The following is a 20,196-nucleotide window of genomic DNA, read 5'->3' as shown; positions in this document are numbered from 1 at the left end:
GTCCTGTCCCTGTACGCCCGGGTTGAAATCAGCTCCCCTCTCACCACTGCCTTCAGTGCCTCCCAGAGCACCGCTGTCGAGACTTCTCCAGTATCGTTCACCTGCAGGTAATTTTGCATGCATTTCCTCAGGCTCTCGCACACCGCCTCGTCCGCGAGTAATCCAACTTCCAGCCTCCATGGTGGGCGCTGAAAGCTGTCCTTACAAACTGCAGGTTTACCCAGTGCGGAGCATGGTCCGATATGGCAATTGCCGAATATTCTGCTCCCACCATTCCGGCCAGCAGGTCCCGACTCACAACAAAGTAGTCGATTCGGGAATACACCTTGTGGACATGGGAGTAGGACGAGAACTCCCTCGCCGTCGGCCGGCTAAATCTCCACGGGTCTGCTCCCCCCCTTTGCTCCATGAACCCTCTCAGTTCCTTTGCCATCGCCGGCAACCTGCCCGTTCTTGAACATGACCAGTCCAGGCTCGGGTCCAGGACTGTATTAAAGTCCCCGCCCATGATCAGCTTACGCGAGTCCAAGTCGGGGATCTTCCCCAGCATCCTCCTAATAAAATCCAAATTGTCCCAATTAGGGGCATACACACTGACCAGGACTACTCTCACCCCTTCGAGCTTACCCCTCACCATAACGAACCTGCCACCCCCATCCACGACTATGCCCTCTGTCTCAAATTGTACCCTTTTATTAATCAGGATCGCAACCCCCCTCGTCTTAGAATCAAGCCCCGAATGAAAGACCTGACTGACCCAGCGCTTCCTTAACCTAACCTGGTCTGCCACTTTCAGGTGCGTCTCCTGCAGCAAGACTAGATCCGCCTTCAGAACCCGCAGGTGCGCAAACACACGCACCCTCTTCACTGGCCCGTTTAACCCTCCAACATTCCAGGTGATCAGCCTGGTTGGGGGGCACTTCGCCCCCCCCCCGCCCCCCCCCTTTGCCGATCAGCCATCCCCTTTCCTTGGCCAGCCCCCCAGCCAGGTGTCACGCTTCATCTGGTCCGCCTCCTGACCGTCTCCACCCATGACCTCCTCACTGTTGCCATGCCCAGTTTCCACCACCGTCAGCAGAACTCTACCCCCCCCCCCCCCCCTCCCCTATCCCCGAGCAACACCATTCTATCACCTAACCCGCGCTCTAATCTAACTATATGCACACACCCCACCTCGGCTACCGTTGACTAGCCCCACTCAGCTAGCCTGGGGCTCAATTCTGGCCTCTTGAACATCCCTGATTTTAATCACTCCAGTACTGGTGGGTGTGCCTTGTGATGAATGTAGAAATATCAGATATATTGGGTGGGATTCAAGCATTTTACGACGGTGTGAACGGGCCGCTCCCTGGAGTAATTCTGGCCCCTATAGGGATCCAGCACGGTGCTGGAGTGGTTCGTGCTGCTCCAGCTACTGATCTTGGCGCGAACTGTGCGCCGCGGGATCCGCGCAGTTGGCCTGCACCAACGCGCACATGCGCAGTGGCACCGGCACCAGCGTGCGCATGCGTAGTGGCCTCCTTCAACTTGCCGACTCAACATGGCGCATGACTACAGGGGCAGGCGCGTAGGAAAGGAGGCCCCCAGCCACAGAGGCTGGCCGGCCGATTGGTGGGCCCCGATTGTGGGCCAGGCCACATCGGAGGCCCCCCCCCCCCCCCGCCCCCGGGGTCGGATCCCCACTCCCCCCCCCACAAGTGCGCCACGTTTCAACGCTGAGGTCCCGCCGGCCCAGGGCAGATTAGAACGGCGCTGGTGGGACACAGTTCTTTTCTTACGGCTGCTCGGTCCATCCGGGCCGGAGAATCGGTGGGCCGGCTGCGTAGAGCGGACCCTAACCGGCGCCACGCCAACCATGCCAGCACCAATGGCACCGATTCTCTGCTCTGCGGAGGAACACGGGCCGGCGTTGGGGCGGCGTGGCCCGTTCGCGGAGATTTTCCGGCCCTGAATCCCATCCATTGTATTATATGCATTTGGTGCAGTAAGAGTTAAATACCTGGATATATGACTGCTGCAGCAGTGTTTTTAAAAATCCTGGTTTCCAAAACAACTGCACTTTTTGGGTGCCAGAGGTGCAAGTGAAGCACCGTAAAAGTTTGGGTTAATTAATTTTTGTTTATATTAAGAGGGTTCCCTGCGGAGTAGTGAAATACATTGTGCTCAGTCCAGTGAGAGGATGCAGTTAATGGGAGGAACCAGGAGTTGAAGCAGTCAGGTGTTGAGGTTCAGTTTTAGTTTGTGGCTAGAAGGCAAGCTGAGACGTTTCTAAATAAATACAGCCAGCGATTCGGCATTCTTCTGACATGGCTCAGGTCTATCGTTTCAAACAGTCTCAAAAGACATCTCTGCAAAGCAAGTATTCCGGAGTGCTAACCATATTTCAAAGTGGATTTGGGGCGGAGATGGCTTTGTTGTTTGAGTGGAAATAAAAATTGCAGTTAAAGGTTATTTGTCACTGTATTGATTAGCACTGTTTCATAGAATCATAGAATTTACAGTGCAGAAGGAGGCTCTTCAGCCCATCAAGTCTGCACCGGCCCTTGGAAAGAGCACCCTACCTAAGCCCACACCCCCACCCTATCCCAGTAACCTAACCCAACCCAACTTTTTTTGACACGAAGGGCAATTTAGCATGGCCAATCCACCTAAACTGCACATTTTTGGACTGTGGGAGGAAACCGGAGCACGCGGAGGAAACCCACACAGACATGGGGAGAAAGTGCAAACTCCACACAGACAGTGACCCAAGCCGGGAATCGAACCTGGGACCCTGGAGCTGTGAAGAAACTGTGCTAACCACTATGCTACCGTGTCCCCCAATTAAGCGACAATTATAAACTATTTTCTTGTGTGAGATTTTTTAATACTGTGTTAGTAATAAAGTTTGTTTTAATATACCATGAAGAATACTTATCAAATTGCAACTGTAAGGCGAAACATTTGATAAGTATTCTTCATCAACCAAGTAGAGAAGAGAAAAGGGAGAAAATAGGAAAGTGATTGAACAGTGGCCAGCATGGATTTCTAAGGGGCAAATCATGTTTAATTAACTTACTGGAGCTTTCTGAGGAGGTAACAGAAAGGGTTGATGAGGGTAATGCTGTTGATGTGCTGTATATGGACTTTCAGAAGGCATTCGATACAGTGCCACACAAGAGACTTGTGAGAAAAGTTATATGGAAGTTTTATGAAAGCTCATGGAATAATGGAGACGAGCAATGTGGATACAATATTGATAGCATAATAAGAAGCAGAGTGGAATGTTGAATGGACATTTTCCGGGCTGGAGGAAGTTGTGGTGTTCCCCAGTGGTCGGTATCGGGACACTTGTTTTTCCTGATATATATTGATGATCTAGATCTTGGTGTGCAGGGAACATTTTCAAAGGTTGCAGATGACACAAAACTTGGAAGGATTGTAAACTGTGAAGAACAGTGTATAACTTCAAAAGGACATCAACAAGTTGGTGGAGTGAGCAGATAGTTGGCAGATGAAGTTCGATGAGGAGAATGCGAGGTGATGCTTTCTGGTAGGAAGAATATGGACAGTCAATATAAAATAAGGTGTAACATTCTTAAAGGACTGCTGGAGCAGAGAACCTGGATGTATATGTGCATATCAATTAAGGTGTCAGGATAGGTGGAGAGAGCAGTTAATAAAGCATATAGTATTCTGGGCTTTAATAATTGGGGCTAGAGTACAAGAGCAAGGAGGTTATGCTGAACTTATACAACACAGTAGTTAGGCCTCAGCTGGAGTATTATGTACAGTTTTGCATGCCACACTATAGGAAGATTGTGAGCGCATTGGAGAGAGTGCAGAAGAGGTTTACAACAATGGTTCCAGGGATGAGAAACTTCAGTTGTGAGGATAGATTGGACAGTTTGAGATTGGAGTCCTTGGAGAGAAGGAAGCGAAGACGAGATTTGATAGAGATGTTCAAAATCATTCGGGGGCTGGACAGAGTAGATAGGGAGAAACTGTTCCCACACATAAAAAGATCACGAAAGCGAGGGCACAGATTTTAAATGATTTATATTTAAATGAAATATATTTTTCATACAAATAATTTGGGTCTGGACTGAAGTGTGGTGGAGGCAGGTGAAATCGAGTCATTCAATAGGGAATTAGATGATTACTTGAAAGAAACAATATGCAGGGATACGGAATAAAGGCAGAGGAATGGCACTAAGCCACAATGCTCGTTTGGAGAGCCAGTGCAGAAATGGGCAGGGATTCTCCAACCCCACGTCGGGTCGGAGAATCGCCGGGGGGCGGGTGAATCACGCAATGCCGCCCTGGCCCGCCGATTCTCCGGCACAGATTCTCCGGCACCCGTGGGATTGCCGCCGTGCCGGTCGGGGCCACTGAAAGCGGTCCCCTCGCCGATTCTCCGGGCCGACTGCCCGCCAGGTTCGGCCGAGTCCCGCCGGCGTGGGTGATGTATGGTCCCAGCCAGCGGGACGTTGGAGTTCTGGCTGCGGGGGCTGTCCTTGTGGGGTGGGCGGGGGGATACGACCCCGGGGGGGGGGGGGGGGCGGGCGGGGGGCCTCCACGGGAGCTGGCCCGCGATCGGGGCCTACCGATCGGCGGGCGGGCTAGTTCCGTGGGGAGCATATGTTCCTCCGCGCTGGGCCCCTGTAGGGCTCCGCCATATTGCCCGGGGTCCAGCGCAGAGACGGGAACCCACACGGATGCGTGGACTCGCGCCGGCCGTGGTGAGCATGCGCTAACTCGCGCTGGCCGTGGCGCGCATGCATACATGGACTCGCGCCGGCCGTGACGCGCCGGCATTCAGGCGCCGGAGCTGCGGGCATCACTCCGGCGCCGTACTGGCCCCCTAGGAAGGGGTGGATACCTGCCACTTGAGGCCGTTGACGCTGGAGTGGCTCGCGCCACTTTTCACGCCACGTCAGAATCCCAGCCATGATGTGCCAAATGGCCTCCTTCTGCACATTAACAATTCTGTGATTCTGTGGTCGCATCATCAGGGAGGAGCCGAGAGAAGTTACAAAGCCTGACACTGCAGGCTTAATATTAGTAGCTACAACATTAACTTAAGTTATTCAAGATCTTTGAACTGCTGGGGTTAGCAACTGTTTCCAATAAATTCCAATTTGTTTCCTCTTTTTAAAAAGCCTGGCAAAATGCCTTTTTGAGTATATATCCAATTCCCTTTTGAAAATTGCAATTGAATTTCCTTCTGTTCCCATTGCACACAGTTGATTCCAAGTTATAACTCATTGTGTTAAAAAAAAATTTAACATCTCCCCTTTGGTTCTTTGCCATTCTCAATTCGAGCAAGCATCAACTGAAAAAAACAGGTTAAAAAAAATATAATAAAATATGCTTTTTCATTGCAACCTGGATGAAGAAGCGATACTCCTGCATTTAGTTCACAATGTTCAGCTGATCTTCCTATAAATCAATCATTGGGAGTTTTAATCCCTTAACATCATTTCAAAAATAGTGGTAAAGGTTGTGTTGCACCATGGAAGTTGTTGGTCAAAGAGCAATGTGGATTTCAATGCGGTCACATCTTGAGCCAGTGTACAAATCAGAATGTAATTGAACTTAGTGGTTATAAGAATCCTAAGTAAAATGATTTTTGACAGTTTCAATTCACCAACAAGCATTTCATAGAATAATAGAATTTACAGTGCAGGAGGCCATTCGGCCCATCGAGTCTGCACCGGCTCTTGGAAAGAGCACCTTACCCAAGCCCACACCCCCACCCTATCCCCATAACCCAGTAACCCCACCCAACACTAAGGGCAATTTTGGACACTAAGGGCAATTTATCATGGCCAATCCACCAAACCTGCATATCTTTGGACTGTGGGAGGAAACCGGAGCACCCAGAGGAAACCCACGCACACACGGGGAGAATGTGCAAACTCCGCACAGACAGTGACCCAAGCCGGGAATCGAACCTGGGACCCTGGAGCTGTGAAGCAATTGTGCTAACCACTATGCTACCGTGCATTTGAACCGAGCTTTCAAAAATTGAATTAAAAAGTTATTTTAGTGATGACAAAATCACTTTCACAAAAGGAAAATCCTCCCTAAAAAAAAAAAATTATTTTACCAAATTAAATATGCATCAATGGGCAACATTCTCCTCTGTACATTTTCATTATCCTAATTGGGACTAAATGGAGGTGGGACTGGAAGAAAATTTCTGCCAAGCAGGGCATCCTGAAGTCCTGCCTCCATTCCCATCCTTGGCCATTTTCATGAGGGTGGGGGAGGAAGCGGACCTCAGAACCTGCCCACTCACATTAACCAGGCATGCCACAGCATTGTGGGTTCATTGAGAGCCCACCCCAGGTAAGTTCTTTTAATTTTCACCGAGACAACCGGACTTTTATAGCAGCTGCGTGAAGGCGGGAATCAGAGTGGAGGCAGGAAGAGTTTAGAAGATAAGTTAAATGATGGTTTCCTTTACAGTTCATCATCATATTCTATAGTGCAAGCTGTATCTATGTTCATTAAAGTGAATTATAATAGCACTGTAATTGAAAGATGTAACTACCCTTAAAAGGTGTTGATCAGATTGTTGCTTCTGCAAATTGGCAAGCTGTCAAAGTAAAAAGACCAGCATTGTAAATGTAGAAAAGTCTTTAGATGAATTAAGAAAGCTCACCTAATGGATACTATTGAAAGGGCAACTTTGCATGACAGCAGTGTATATATGTTTAATAGTTTCCCATCACTTTTATGTATTCAGGCTTGACATATGCTGACATTGCAGTTCTGAAGTCTGTTCATTTACTCCCGAGTTTCATGGGCTGCTGACTGCAATACATCTGCCTAAATTGTTTTACAAGAGCTTGCAAAAATGGTTTGAAAAATCTATTTGTTTACTCGGAGTTTAATGGGCTAACCAATGGCTTCCAACTGTTAGAATAGGGCTCATGAGTTCTGTTCATAAAGTGCATAATGGATGAGGGGGTGAGTGCAGGTTTAAATTGGTCAGAAGGTTCAACTGGATATAGGTGAGACACTGATTGCATTGGAAGCACTGGGCCAAGGCTTTTTGGGAATTGATGCAGGCCTTTTAATCTGTCCATTCTGGAGTCAGTCTGCCTCCATTTCCGCTTCAGCAGCAGGCCCACCTCCAGCCACTAATATGGATTCAGATTTTAATCCCCATTCGGCATCCTACCAAGTTAAAAGCCTTCTGATGTTACTTTATTATTAGATATCAGAATATACTTAAGGGTAGAATTTCCACTTTGAGAATAATTGGGAAACTGCCAAAAATGCTCTTGAATTTGCACTACTTAATTGAAAGTTAAAATTTCCACTAAACTAATCTGCATCATCAGAGAAACATTCCAAAAAGCAGCACAATTGGACAGCGTAACAGACTGTATTTGTTTTGTCTTTCTTATTCCATTTAAAAATGATTTCTTGATGTATTTAAGAATAATAACCTGGTGCAGTTTTATTGATAATGTGAGGGTTTAAACTAGTGTGGCAGGGGGATGGGAACTGCAACAGCAGGCCCGTAAATGTAGAGGCTGGGGGAAAAAGTGAGACTGAGATAAACAAAGAGCAGAGTAAGAGTAGGCAGAGGGAAGGACTGTAGGTCTGGAGTGCGTTTGCTTCAATGCAAGCTGTATAACAGGTAAAACAGATGAACTGAGAGCCTGGATTACTGCATGGAATTATGATGTAATTGCAATTACGGAGACATGGTTGAAGGAGAGACAGGACTGGCAGTTTAACATTCTGGGATATCGTTGTTTTAGACGGGACAGAAGGGGAAACAAAAGAGGTGGGGAATTGCATTGCTAATTAGGAAGCAGATCACAGCTGTGATGAAGGAGGACACTTTGGAGGGATCTTGTAGTGAGGCATTCTGGGTGGAGCTCAGAAATAAGAAGGGTGAAATCACAATGTTGGGAGTATACAATAGAGCTCACAGGAGACAGAGGAGCAGTTGTGTAGTCAGATACTGAAAAGGTGTGAAAAAAGCAGGGTGGTTGTGATGGGCGATTTTAACTTCCCCCATATTGACTGGGAATCTCTTACAGCCAGGGGCTCGGATGGAGAGCAATTTGTTAGATGTGTCCAGGAGGGATTTTTGATACAGTATGTTGATAATCCAACCAGGGAAAGGCCATACTAGACTTGGTATTGGGGAATGAGCCAGGTGATTGATGATTCAGTGGGAGAGTATTTTGGATTTAGCGACCATAATTCCAGAAGATTTCGAGTAGTCATGGATAAGGACCAAGGTCTTTTATGCATATACTAGGAGCAATAGAGTAGCAAGAGAAAGAATAGACCCACTTAAGGATAATGAAGGGAACCACAGGAAGTGGGTGAAATCTTTAATGAGTACTTTGTATCAGTATTCACCAGGGAGAAGGACATTACAGATGTTGAGGTCAGGGATAGATGTGTGAACTCTCTTGAGAATGTCAATATATCAAAGGGGGAAGTGTTGAGTATCCTAAATTGCATTAAGGTAGACAAGTCCCCAGGGCCGGTAGGGATCTATCCCAGGTTACTGCGGGAGGCAAGGGGAAAAGTAGCTGGGGACTTAGCAGATATCTTCACATCTTCTTTGACCACAGATGAGGTTCCAGAGGACTGGAGAATAGCTGATGTTATTCCCTTGTTTAAAAGAAAGGAACTAGGGAAAATCCAGCAAATTTACAGAGGGTGGTGAGTGCCTGGAACGCGTTGCCAGGGAGGTTGTGGAAGCAGGTACATTAACGCTGTTCAAAAGGCATTTTGACAAATACATGGACAGGATGGGAAGAGAGGGATATGGCACAAGAAAGTGCTGAGGGTTTTGGCCACGGTAGGTATCACGACCGGTACAGGCTTGGAGGGCCGAAGGGCCTGTTCCTGTGCTATATTGTTCGTTGTTCTATAGGCCAGTGAGCCTGAAATCAGTGGTGTTGAAGCTTTTGGAAAAGATACTGAGAGACAAGATTTATGCACATTTGGAGGAAAATGGACTAGTCAGTGACAGGCAGCATGGTTTGTACGGGGAAGGTCATGTCTCACCAACTTGATTGAGTATTTTGAAGAGGTGACAAAGAAACTTGATGAGGGAAGGGCTGTGGCTGTAGTTTATGTGGACTTAGTATGGCGTTTGACAAGGTCCCACATGGCAGACTGGTACAAAAATCACATGGGATTCGGAGTGGGCTGGCTGTTTTGGATACGAGAACTGGCTTGGTGAGAGAAGACAGAGAGTAGCAGTGGAAGGGTGTATTTCAGAATGGAGATCTGTAGCTAGTGGTGTTTCGCAGGGATCAGTGCTGGGACCTCGGTTTTTTGTAGTATATTTAAATGATCCGGAGGGAAATGTGGGTAGTCTGGTTAGTAAGTTTGCAGATACACGAAGATTGACGGAGTTGCTGATAGTGCCGAGGATTGTCAGAGGATACAACAGGGTATAGATAGATTGGAGACTTGGGTACAGAAATGGCAGATGTAGTTTAATCTGGAAAAATGCGAGGTGATGCATTTTGAAGGATCAAACCTAGGTATGAATTATACTGTAAATGGCAGAACACTTAGGAACATTAACATAGAGGGATCTGGGCGTGCAGGTCCCGAAAAGTGGCAACACAGGTGGCCAGGCTGATTAAAAAGGCATATGGTATGCTTGCATCCATCAGCCGGCTTTTGAGTACAAGAGTTGGAGAATCATGGTGCAGCTATATAAAACCTTGGTTAGGCCGCATTTGGAGTATTGCATGCGGTTCCGGTCACCACATTATCAGAAGGATGTGGAAGCTTAGTAGAGAGTGCAAAGAAGGTTCACCAGGATGGTCTTAAGGGTGTTGGCTATGAGAGGTTGGATCAACTAAGATTGTTTTCACTGGAAAGACAGAGGCTGAGTGGAGATCTGATAGAAGTCTACAAACGTATGAGAGGCATAGACAGGGTGGGTAGGCAGAGCCTTTTTTCCAAGGGTGGAAGTGTCAATTGCAAGGGGGCACAGGTTCAAGGTGAGAGGGGGAAAGTTTAAGGGAGATGTGCGGGGTAAGTTTTTCATACAGAGAGTGGTGGGTGCCTGTAACATGCTGCCAGAGGATGTGGTGGAAGCAGGTACATTAGTATCATTTAAGAGGCATCTGGATGGATACATGAATAGGGAGGAAATAGAGGGATACGGACCAAGGGCAGGCGTTTTTTGATTTAGTTAGGACAGCATGATCGGCACAGGCTTGGAGGGCCGAAGGGCCTGTTCTTGTGCATGTAATTTTTTTTGTTGTTCTTAATACAGTTAAAATTCGTAAATCAGCAAAAATAAGCATTTGAAATAAGGGTCTACCTGTGAGTTTTCATAATTAAAAATCACTGAAAATTACTTAATACTATACTGAACATTCAATGAGTTAATTGGAGCGCACAAATCAGTATCTTATCAAATTAGATATTTTTTCATACGACAACTTTTAGAACAGATCTACTAGTGCCTGTGCACCTACGAAAATGAGTGCAATTTTAAGTCTTCTCAAACCAATGCAATTGCTGGAACTCAAATATTCAATCTGGAGGCAAGGCCAATTCTTGGGCAAGGTCTGGACCAGGCAAACTGAATCTTAAGTCAATGTAAAAGATCACTGAAACACCATAACTCACCAGTTCAAAATTGCCGAAACATTTGCGATGGGTCAGCTGATTTTGCCTGAATTGCACTCATATTACTGGCGGAAGCAAGAGGAATCTTGACCCTTAATCAGCATAATCAAAGGCCCTTCCCACTGCGGTTATTCTCTCTTCCAACCTCTTCCATCGGGCAGGAGATACAAAAATCTGAGAACACACACTAACAGATTCAAAACCGCTTCTTCCCTGCTGTTACCAGACACCTGAATGGCCCTCTTATAGACTGAACTGATCTCTCCACGCACCTTCTCTACTGAGTAGTACTACACTCCGCATGCTTCACCCAATGTCCGTGTCTACTGTGTCTATGTATTTGCATTGTGTATCTATCGTATGTCCTAAGTTTTTTTTCATATATGGAACGATATCTGGACTGTACGCAGAACAATAATAATAATAATCGCTTATTGTCACAAGTAGGTTTCAATGAAGTTACTGTGAAAAGCCCCTAATCGCCACATTCCGGCGCCTGTTCGGGGAGGCTGGTACGGGAATTGAACCCTCACTTGCTGGTTTTGTTCTGCATTACAAGCCAGCTGTTTAGCCCACTGTGCCTTCGTACATGTGACAATAAATCCAAATCCTTGATGTTAATGCTTTGAAATGAGTATGTGCAAAAGGGTATCAGAAAATACTGACTTCTGAATAGGTTCGAAAAAAAAACCCAGTAAAATGAACAGGTGGGCAGCACAGTGGCGCAGTGGGTTAACCCAGCTGCCTCACGGCACCGAGGTCCCAGGTTCGATCCCAGCTCTGGGTCACTGTCCGTGCGGAGTTTGCACATTCTCCCAGTGTTTGCATGGGTTTCGCCCCCACAACCCAAAGATGTGCAGGCTAGGTGGATTGGCCACGCTAAATTGCCCCTTAATTGGAAAAAATGAATTGGGTACTCTGAATATTAAAAAATAATAAAAAGGATCGCATCAATGATCAAATTCACAATTATAAAAGAATGGCTTTTATAAAAGATATTCTGAAAAAGAGCCTCAACCCAAAAGTATAATCCATTTTACTCTTTTCAGATGTTACAGTATTTCCAGCATTTTGGCTTTTTATCTTGATTTTTTAAAATTCAGAGTACCCAATTAATTTTTTCAATTAAGGGGCAATTTTATTTTCTATCATTTGCTGTTTCTGTTGGATTTGTTCAGCTCTTCTGCCGCACGTCTTCCTCATTACAGTACTAAGATGATGCCACATTGCTAATGAACATCCCAGAATACTTTTCTTTTAATCCAATGCACAGAAAATGATAAATCTTTGATTTTAAGGGATAGAATACAGAGGACATTCTTGTAAATTCATGCAACATGCCCAAACTTCCGAAATACATAGCTACAATATAGTTTATCTCAAAATTGCTCTATTGACTGCTTAGCAAGTCATTGCTGAACATTTTCTTGAAGTATTAAATTATCAGTCATGTCATGCTTATTAACGAGGAGATAATTCTACTAAACTAAGTGCGGTCACTGTATACCAAACCCTATTTACTATAAATCATACTAGTAGAATCCACACATAAGCCTTTCAACCAGTTTTCAAAATTATTCTGCCCAAAGAATTTTGACGCCAGTTTGGTAATTGCATAAATGTTTTTTATGATGGGAGATGAGGGAAGCGGAGAGGCAAAAAGCATGGTCAAATTCCAGAACTGTGTCTTGTGGGTCTGGTCCAAAATCTTGTAACACACGACATGGTTATATTTACATTTACATAGGTGGGGGCCGGTTTAGCTCAATTGGTTGTATTTTTCAACGCGTTATGGAGGGCATTTTGAGAGGTTTACCGCGTGTCGCTGTCTACTTAGATGACATTTTGATCACAGGGGCGTCGGAGCAGGAACATTTGGAAAATCTGGAGGCTGTCCTTAGATGCTTTTCGGAGGCTGGAGTTCGTTTACGTCGCACAAAGTGAGTCTTTCAGGTGAAGGAAGTAGTCTACCTGGGTTATCGGGTGGACCGCAAAGGTTTGCACCCAGTCACAGAGACAACAGGCCCCCACCCCGACTGACACTTCGCATCTTCTTTCTTTTTTCAGCCTCATAAACTATTACGGGAAGTTCCTCCCCAATCTGGCAACTACGCTGGCCCCGTTGCATCTCCTGCTAAAGAAAAATCACACCTAGGTTTGGGGTCAGCCGCAAGAAACTGCTTTCCGGCGGGTAAAACAACAATTGTCGTTGTCTGGGTTACTAACCCACTATGATCCTGGAAAGCCTTTGCTCGACACATGTGATGCATCCCCGTATGGTATTGGGACCGTCCTGTCCCACAAGATGGAGAACGGGGCCGAGCGGCCGATAGCTTTCGCCTCCCGCAATTTGACTGCAGCGGAAAAAAAGTACGCACAGATCGAGAAGGAGGGTCTGGCAGTAGTCTTTGCGGTGAAACGTTTCCACCAGTACGTGTATGGCCGCCACTTCACTATCGTGACTGATCATAAGCCTCTGCTGGGACTTTTCAGAGAGGATAAGCCAATACCGCCCATTGCTTCCGCATGGATCCAGCGCTGGGCTTTGTTGCTCGCTGCATACGAGTATTCTCTGGAGCACAAACCAGGAACGCAGATAGCGAATGCCGACGCACTGAGCCGATTGCCTTTATCGACTGGCCCCATGTCGACCCCCACGACTGGTGAGGTGGTTGCAACCCTAAATTTTATGGACACCTTGCCTGTCACGGCATCACAGATCCGTGAGTGGACCCAGACAGAGCCAGTCCTGTCAAAGGTTCGACACATAGTCCTGTATGATGGGCAGCATAGACAGCTGCCAGGCAAGTTGCGGGCATTTTCCTCCAAGCTGTCAGAATTCAGCGTGGAAGACGGCATCCCCTTGTGGGGGACGCGTGTGATTGTCCCGGAAAAAGGACAGGAGCTGATACTAAGAGACTTGCACAATGGGCATCCAGGTGTGATCAAAATGAAAATGTTGGCCCGGAGTTATGTTTGGTGGCCAGGCCTCGACGCCGACATTGAGAAGGTGGCCCAAAACTGCTCCATTTGTCAGGAGCATCAGAAGCTTCCGCCGGCCGCGCCCCTACATCACTGGGAATGGCCAGGACGGCCTTGGCGCGCTTGCATGCGGATTTCGCTGGCCCTGTTAAAGGATCCATGTTCCTTTTATTAATCGACGCCCAGTCTAAATGGCTCAAGGTGCATAAGATGCTAGGCACAACGTCCTGCGCAACAATTGAGAAGATGCGTTTGTCTTTTAGTACACATGGCCTCCCCGAGGTGGTGGTCACGGATAACGGTACTCCATTCACCAGTAAGGAGTTTGCGAGGTTCATGAAGATGAACGGCATACGCCATATCCGCACTGCCCCTTACCACCCGACTTCAAATGGGTTGGCGGAGCGCGCAGTGCAGACATTCAAACGAGGCCTAAAGAAGCAGTCTTCCGGGTCAATGGACACGAGACTGGCTCGCTTTTTGTTTTCGTATAGGACCACCCCCCATGCGGTGGCTGGGGTAGCTCCCGCAGAACTCCTAATGGGCCGGAGACCTCGCACCCACCTTAGTATGGTTTTCCCTGACATTGGCGCAAAAGTACGCCGCACACAAGAACGGCAGGGACAGGGTTTTCCTCGGCATCGGCCGATTCGGCAGTTTGCGCTCGGTGACCCACTGTTGGTTCGCAATTTTGCTGGTGGTGCCCAGTGGGTCCCTGGCGTAATCTTTCGCCAAACGGGCCCTATATCTTACCAGGTGCAAGCCCAGGGTCGTCTCCAGCGCAAACATGTAGACCACGTTCAGTCCAAGAGACTATCCCTTCCAAAGATTCCCCGCCTCCGGAGCTCATTTCTACAGCCGCAGAGACAATGGAAAGTAGTCCTCACAATCTTCCTCTGGTGCCTCACTCAAAGACTGCGCAGGTCGTTACAGAATCGCGCGGAGATCGAGACGCCGAGATGACAGAGGCAGCAGACTCTGACTCCGAGATGGAGACACAGGACGCATCAGAGGGGGAATCCTCGGGCGCACGGGCCGTGGATGTACAACCGTTACGCCGTTCATCACGAAAGCGCCAGTCTCCGTCTCGTTACACGCCGCCCGATCCAGCGCCTCGTGCAAATGGTGACCGGCCTGCAGCAAAACGAGTCCGACGCCCTCCTTCGCCATGGTCTTCGGTGGATTCCTTGGACTTTGGGGGGGGGGGGGAGGGATGTTATAACCTGCCTGCTTACCATTGGCTGGGGACTAATGACAATCCCACAATCCTGTGGGAGTATGAGCTTCCCCATTGAGGGGGGGGCGGAGAAATCATTAGCAGACTCCCTGGATAAATAAAGCTGGCCAGTTTGGAACCAGCAGGAAGGAGTAAGCAGCAAGCGAGGTTGCTGCTGTTGTGTATATATACGTTACTGTAAATAAATGTTATTTCTTTGTATCCTTGAAACTCGTGCTGGATTCTTCGTGACCCTTACAAAAGTTGGACAGCCGGTTAGTGATGCAGAGCAAGGCCATCAGCGTGGGTTCAATTCCCACACCGGCTGAGGTTATTCATGAAGGCATCACGGTCGCAAAGTGCCAGGGACCCAGGCTCAATTCCCGCCTTGGGTGACCATCTGTGTGGAGTTTGCCCGTTCTCCCTGTGTCAGTGTGTTTCCTCCCAATGCTCCGCGGAGTTTCCTCCCACAGTCCAAAGATGTGCAGGTTAGGTGGATTGACCATGCTAAATTGCCCCTCAGTGTCCAAATACGTGTAGGTTAGGTGGGGTTATGGGGCTACGGGGATGGGTCAGATGGTCGATGTAGACTCGATGGACCGAATGGCCTCCTTTTGTACTGCAGGTATTCTATTCTACTCTAAGGCCTGCCGTTTCAATCTTGCCCCTCGTGATGATCCTCAGTTAAATCACCACCAGTCAGCTCTCCCCATCAAAGGGAGCCTATGGTCATCTGGGATTATGGCGACTTTAATTTTTACATTTACATAGCAGTACTTTGTTAGGACTGAATTATTCAATGGCAAATGGTTTTAAATAAGCATCCAATAATCAAAAACGAAGCATATATACCTTATTCTTTACCGCTAGATGCTCACTGATTTGAGTCTACGGTTGATGGCAGATCAGCATGAATCAGGTCTCCACAGGGGTGTATTACAATCCTTTATGAAAGCAGATGTATGCAAACTACTAGTGCATCTTTAATAAATTATACCCAAGATGCAAGACAAAATGATCCACATACAAAGCACTTCCGTATACAGCTTCTTTCCACCTCAATTATTTCCTTCTTGCTATGTCAATTGTTTAAAAATAAATTATAAATCCGTCAACGACACCTGCATCTGTGAAAGACAATGCCATCGTAGATTTTCGTTGCGAATGTTTAGGAGAGGGTGTGGAGCTGAAATTTACAAATTCATTGGGCTCTGGCCTTCTCTGAAATCAGATTCCTGAAGGTTTGCAGGGAATAATTTGCTTCAATCTCCTAGATGCTTGGTATTAGGTTGCAAGACATGGATTTCCTTACAATGACTGCTGGGGGCAGCTGAGGTCATCATCCTTCAGATAAAGCACGATAGGACTGACTGTCATAAAAAACAGCCATTGATAAAAGGTTGTTGAATAATTGCAAATCATCGCCGATTCCAACCTGTGTAATTTAGTTGTGTTCATGTCTGTATAAAAGAGCTGGAAGAAAAAGGAAAATATTCACAGGTTACAGGCAGAATAATTGTCCGACATCACCCTGTACATGTACATAACAAGGCAGGCTATATCAAGTCTTAAAACAGCCAAATCACATCAGATTACTGCATTATATTGGCATACACATATCCATCATTCAGCATTCAATTGCCTCAAAAAATGAGAATAAATTATAAGAATAAAACACAGTAGAGAACTAACATAACTAGTCAATCTGCTACTAACATAGCTACTTTCTATGTATATGGTCAAAGATACCAGTGCATAATTAAACTCCAAGTGCAGTAAGGGGCAGTGAATAGCCTAGGTTGGAATTCTTCGGAGGGTCCAAAGATAGTGAACTGTTCCCATATTGTATAAACAATCTGGTGATGTATCTGAATCCACATAGAATATTAATTTACATTTAAATACTTACATTTAAATACTTAAATGTAAATAGCACCTTTAATATAATGAAACATCCAAAGGCATTTCACAGGAACATTATAAAACAAAGTATGAATCCAATTTACAGAAGGAGATATTAGGGCAGATGGCCAAAAATCTTGATACAAGAGGTAGGTTTTAAGGAATGTCTTAAAGGAGGAGAGCAAGGTAGAACAGAGGAGCGGTATAGGGAAGGTACTTCTGAGCTTGGGATCCGGGCAACTGAAGGCACAGCCAACAATGATGGAGCAACTAAACTTGGGAATGCAGAAGAGGCCAGACTGAGTTGAACACAGATATATCAGAGTGTTGGGGGGCTTACAGTGTTAAGGAGGGACGATGGCGTGGAGGGATTTGCATACAAGGATGCATTGTATGGTCATATGAATTGGAATATGATATGGAATGAGATTAATATTTCAACAGTAGGCTTGAATGATGGGAATTAGTTAACAATAATATTGGGCACAATTCTCCAGAAAAGTTTCTAAGTGTGGTAGCGAGCGGGAATTGCCGTGAGCTTTCCTGCACTCGACCCAGCAAGGTCAGCAATCCCACTCAACGCTAATTTGTCAACTTAACGAGGCCTCTCGGACTTCTCATTACAAATGAAGGCTCCCCAGCTGATTCGCCAAGACCGCACTCGCCAGCCCCCCGCTAACAGATTTGAGCAGCACTTACTCAGCCAACCCCGGCCAGCTGACAATAATACTGCCAAGGAGACCAGCCCCAAGATTCGGGGATGGTGATCTAAGGAGGCTGCTCGACACCGTGGAGGCCAGGATGGGTGTCATGTTCCCCCGAGGGTCCAGGAGAGTCAGCCACAAGGCTGCCGGTGCTGCTTCGGATGAGATGGTGGTAGCTGTCAGCTCGGGGACTGTGACCAGGAGGACTGACCTCCAGTGCCAGAAAAATGCCAAGAACTACACCGGGCAGCACGCGAGTAGGCATCAATGTCCCCCCCTCCCCAAGGGACCACCAACCCCCCAACTCCTCATCCAACCCCCAGCCCCTCCGCCAACCCCCTCTCCCACCGCTGTGAACCATGTGTGTGGTTAACGATGCCCTCTCTGTGTCTCCTCAGGAAAAGCTCTCCCATAACCGTCTCTGAGAGGGCCCAGACTGGCGGAGGAATGCCAGACATAAGAATCCTCACCTCCTTCGAGGAGCATGCCCTGGAAGTGACTGGGATGGCCGAGGACAGATCGGTCACCCACAGAGGCTGGCGGATGCTGCAAAGGTGATGACCTGTCAAACATGAGTTGTTATTGCCTTACTGGCTGACCCATCCCTCCCACTGACCAAACGTCCATTCTCCCGCAGGTCCTCCAGCCGACGGCGCCGGCCCATTCCAGGCGGCACCCTCTCCTGACTCCGAGGACAACACCTCTGAGCATAGCTCTGAGGATGCAACTGTTATAGTCACGGCACAGCTGTCATTCCCACCCTCCACCAGTGCAGATACACGCACCTCGGTGTGACATGTTAGTGGACAGGCCTCGGGGGCACATCAGGTGGAGGCAGGAGCTGCCAGGCGATTCAGCGGTCAGAGGGCTGCTGGATCCCAGGACCCAGCTGGGTCCCAGCCTGATGCTGAGCCCATGGTACATAGATACTCGGAGTTGATGGCGATGTTAGGGAGCAGCCGGGACATTCAGAGGGAGATGTCAGCATCACTCCTGCAGATCCATAGCCGCCTGGAGGAGTCCCAGAGGCTAGTGGCGCAGAAGATGGCTCCTGCAATGAGTGGCACCGAGGCCAATGCGGTTAGGGTAGCGACCGCAGTGGAGAGCCTAGTGCACGTCGCCGGCACCATGAGTGAGGGTGTCCAAGGCGTCACGCAGTCGGTGATGTCACCCAGTACCAGGCCGACATTGATGAGATTCTGCGGGACATGTCCTGTTCTCAGGTGGGAATGGCCGAGGTGCTGCGGAGCTTGTCCCAGTCACAAGTGGGCATTGCTGAGGCGCTGTGGAGCATCGCTGATGGCGTTGACACAATGGTGCGGACCATGGGGTACTGCCAGGAGTGGCAGAGCCAGATGTAGGTTAGATGGCTTTTGTTTCGGTGCAACATCGTGGGCCGAAGGGCCTGTACTGCGCTGTATTGTTCTATGTTCTATGTTCTATGTTCTATGATACAGGGACAGCCAGGGCTCAAACTAGCTGCCTCTCCAACCCAAGGTGAACCCCAGGACCCTATGGGCACCGACTGGAAGGAAGGGGCACTGGGTGCTAACCCAGGCCCGACCCATGAAGTGGCAACGGTGGCTATCAACTCCCCCCAATTCCATCCCTCTGATGAGGCCGCGTCTCAAGGTCAGCACATGGAACAGGGCGGCACGGCTGTGCATGTGTCGCCAAGTGTGCCAAACCCCCAGAGGAGGCCAGCCAGGAACACCAAGGCCACGGGACAAGGTCAGATGTGCATCCTGGGTAAACACCTGGACCTAGTGTTAGAGCTAGGAGGGCAAAGCACAGAGGGCACCTGGGGAGGGGTTGGGGATGTGGCACTATTGAGAGTGGGGTATTGTACAGTACATTAAACACCTTTTCAAACAACCATTATAATGCCTCGGTCACTTGCTTCCGCAATGTGGACTGGCCACCGGACCCTTTGCCCATCTCTCCAGACACCGCGCCCCCAACCAGCGCTCACCCAACCTCCGGCCGTGGAAATGGCCCCAGAGCTGTGTCCCATCCCCTTGGTGTTCGGATGTTACATGTGTGGTGTTGCCTCCCGCAGTGTTCAAGCATGGTGTCCAGACATAAAGGTTTGATTGGGATGCTGGGCAATGACTTCCACACGCCACATATTCTGCCCACCCACGGGAATCCACTTGGCATCTATGACGTGCTAATTTAACGATGATTGCCAATTCCCAGAGGCCTCGGCAGTCGTGGGGGTTATGGGTGGTCATTAGGGCAGACAGGCAGGCACAGGGATTGCCCCTGGAACGGAAACGCACGACCCAGGGGTTGGCAAGATGGTGCCATGAGCGGTTGCTCCCCAGTTGCCCCACCCCCCCAGTGCACACACCCTCCCCTCCCCAGGGCATGTCAACTCAGCCGAGGGTCCCCCACCACCAACCGTGGATCTCTCCACCCCCACCAAGCACTGGGGGGGCAAGCCCACCACCCCGGCTTTGTTGCCTGTGAGCAGAGATAGCTACACACCTCCTCGGCTCCCCACAGAAGCCCTTCCGTCAGGTTCACGTTTTTCAAAAGGAGTACTAATCAGCATCAGCGTGAGCACTTGCTGGGGAGGCCGCTGAATGACAGGAGGCCGTTGGATATAGGGTGGTTCTTATTGATTATATGGAAATTGGGCTTAAGAGGTGATAATTGGTTTCTCGCCATGCTCCGGTGAGTTCCCGATTTCGCCTACGGGAGCGGTCCAGCTGCATCGCAAACTGTTTGCCGCCTGCTGTGGATCTTGTTTTTAACACCTCCCGCTAT

General features: G+C 48.2%; 1 protein-coding gene across 3 annotated transcripts in view; it reads right to left on the bottom strand.

Annotated features, from left to right (window-relative positions):
• Window positions 1–20,196, bottom strand: part of tnk2b (tyrosine kinase, non-receptor, 2b) — a 543,428-nt gene that overhangs the window by 380,638 nt on the left and 142,594 nt on the right. For 2 of the 3 annotated variants that reach the window (XM_072474109.1, XM_072474118.1), the window contains exon 2: window positions 15,671–16,291. The gene's annotated coding sequence lies outside the window, so the exon portion shown is untranslated. The remainder of the gene's footprint in view (window positions 1–15,670; window positions 16,292–20,196) is intronic. The other variant, XM_072474119.1, reaches the window with a different exon arrangement.

Source organism: Scyliorhinus torazame, chromosome 14, assembly GCF_047496885.1.
Source record: "Scyliorhinus torazame isolate Kashiwa2021f chromosome 14, sScyTor2.1, whole genome shotgun sequence".
Classification (NCBI taxonomy): domain Eukaryota; kingdom Metazoa; phylum Chordata; class Chondrichthyes; order Carcharhiniformes; family Scyliorhinidae; genus Scyliorhinus; species Scyliorhinus torazame.
The sequence above is the reverse complement of the archived record's forward strand: the minus strand, read 5'-3'. Positions and strand labels throughout refer to the sequence as shown.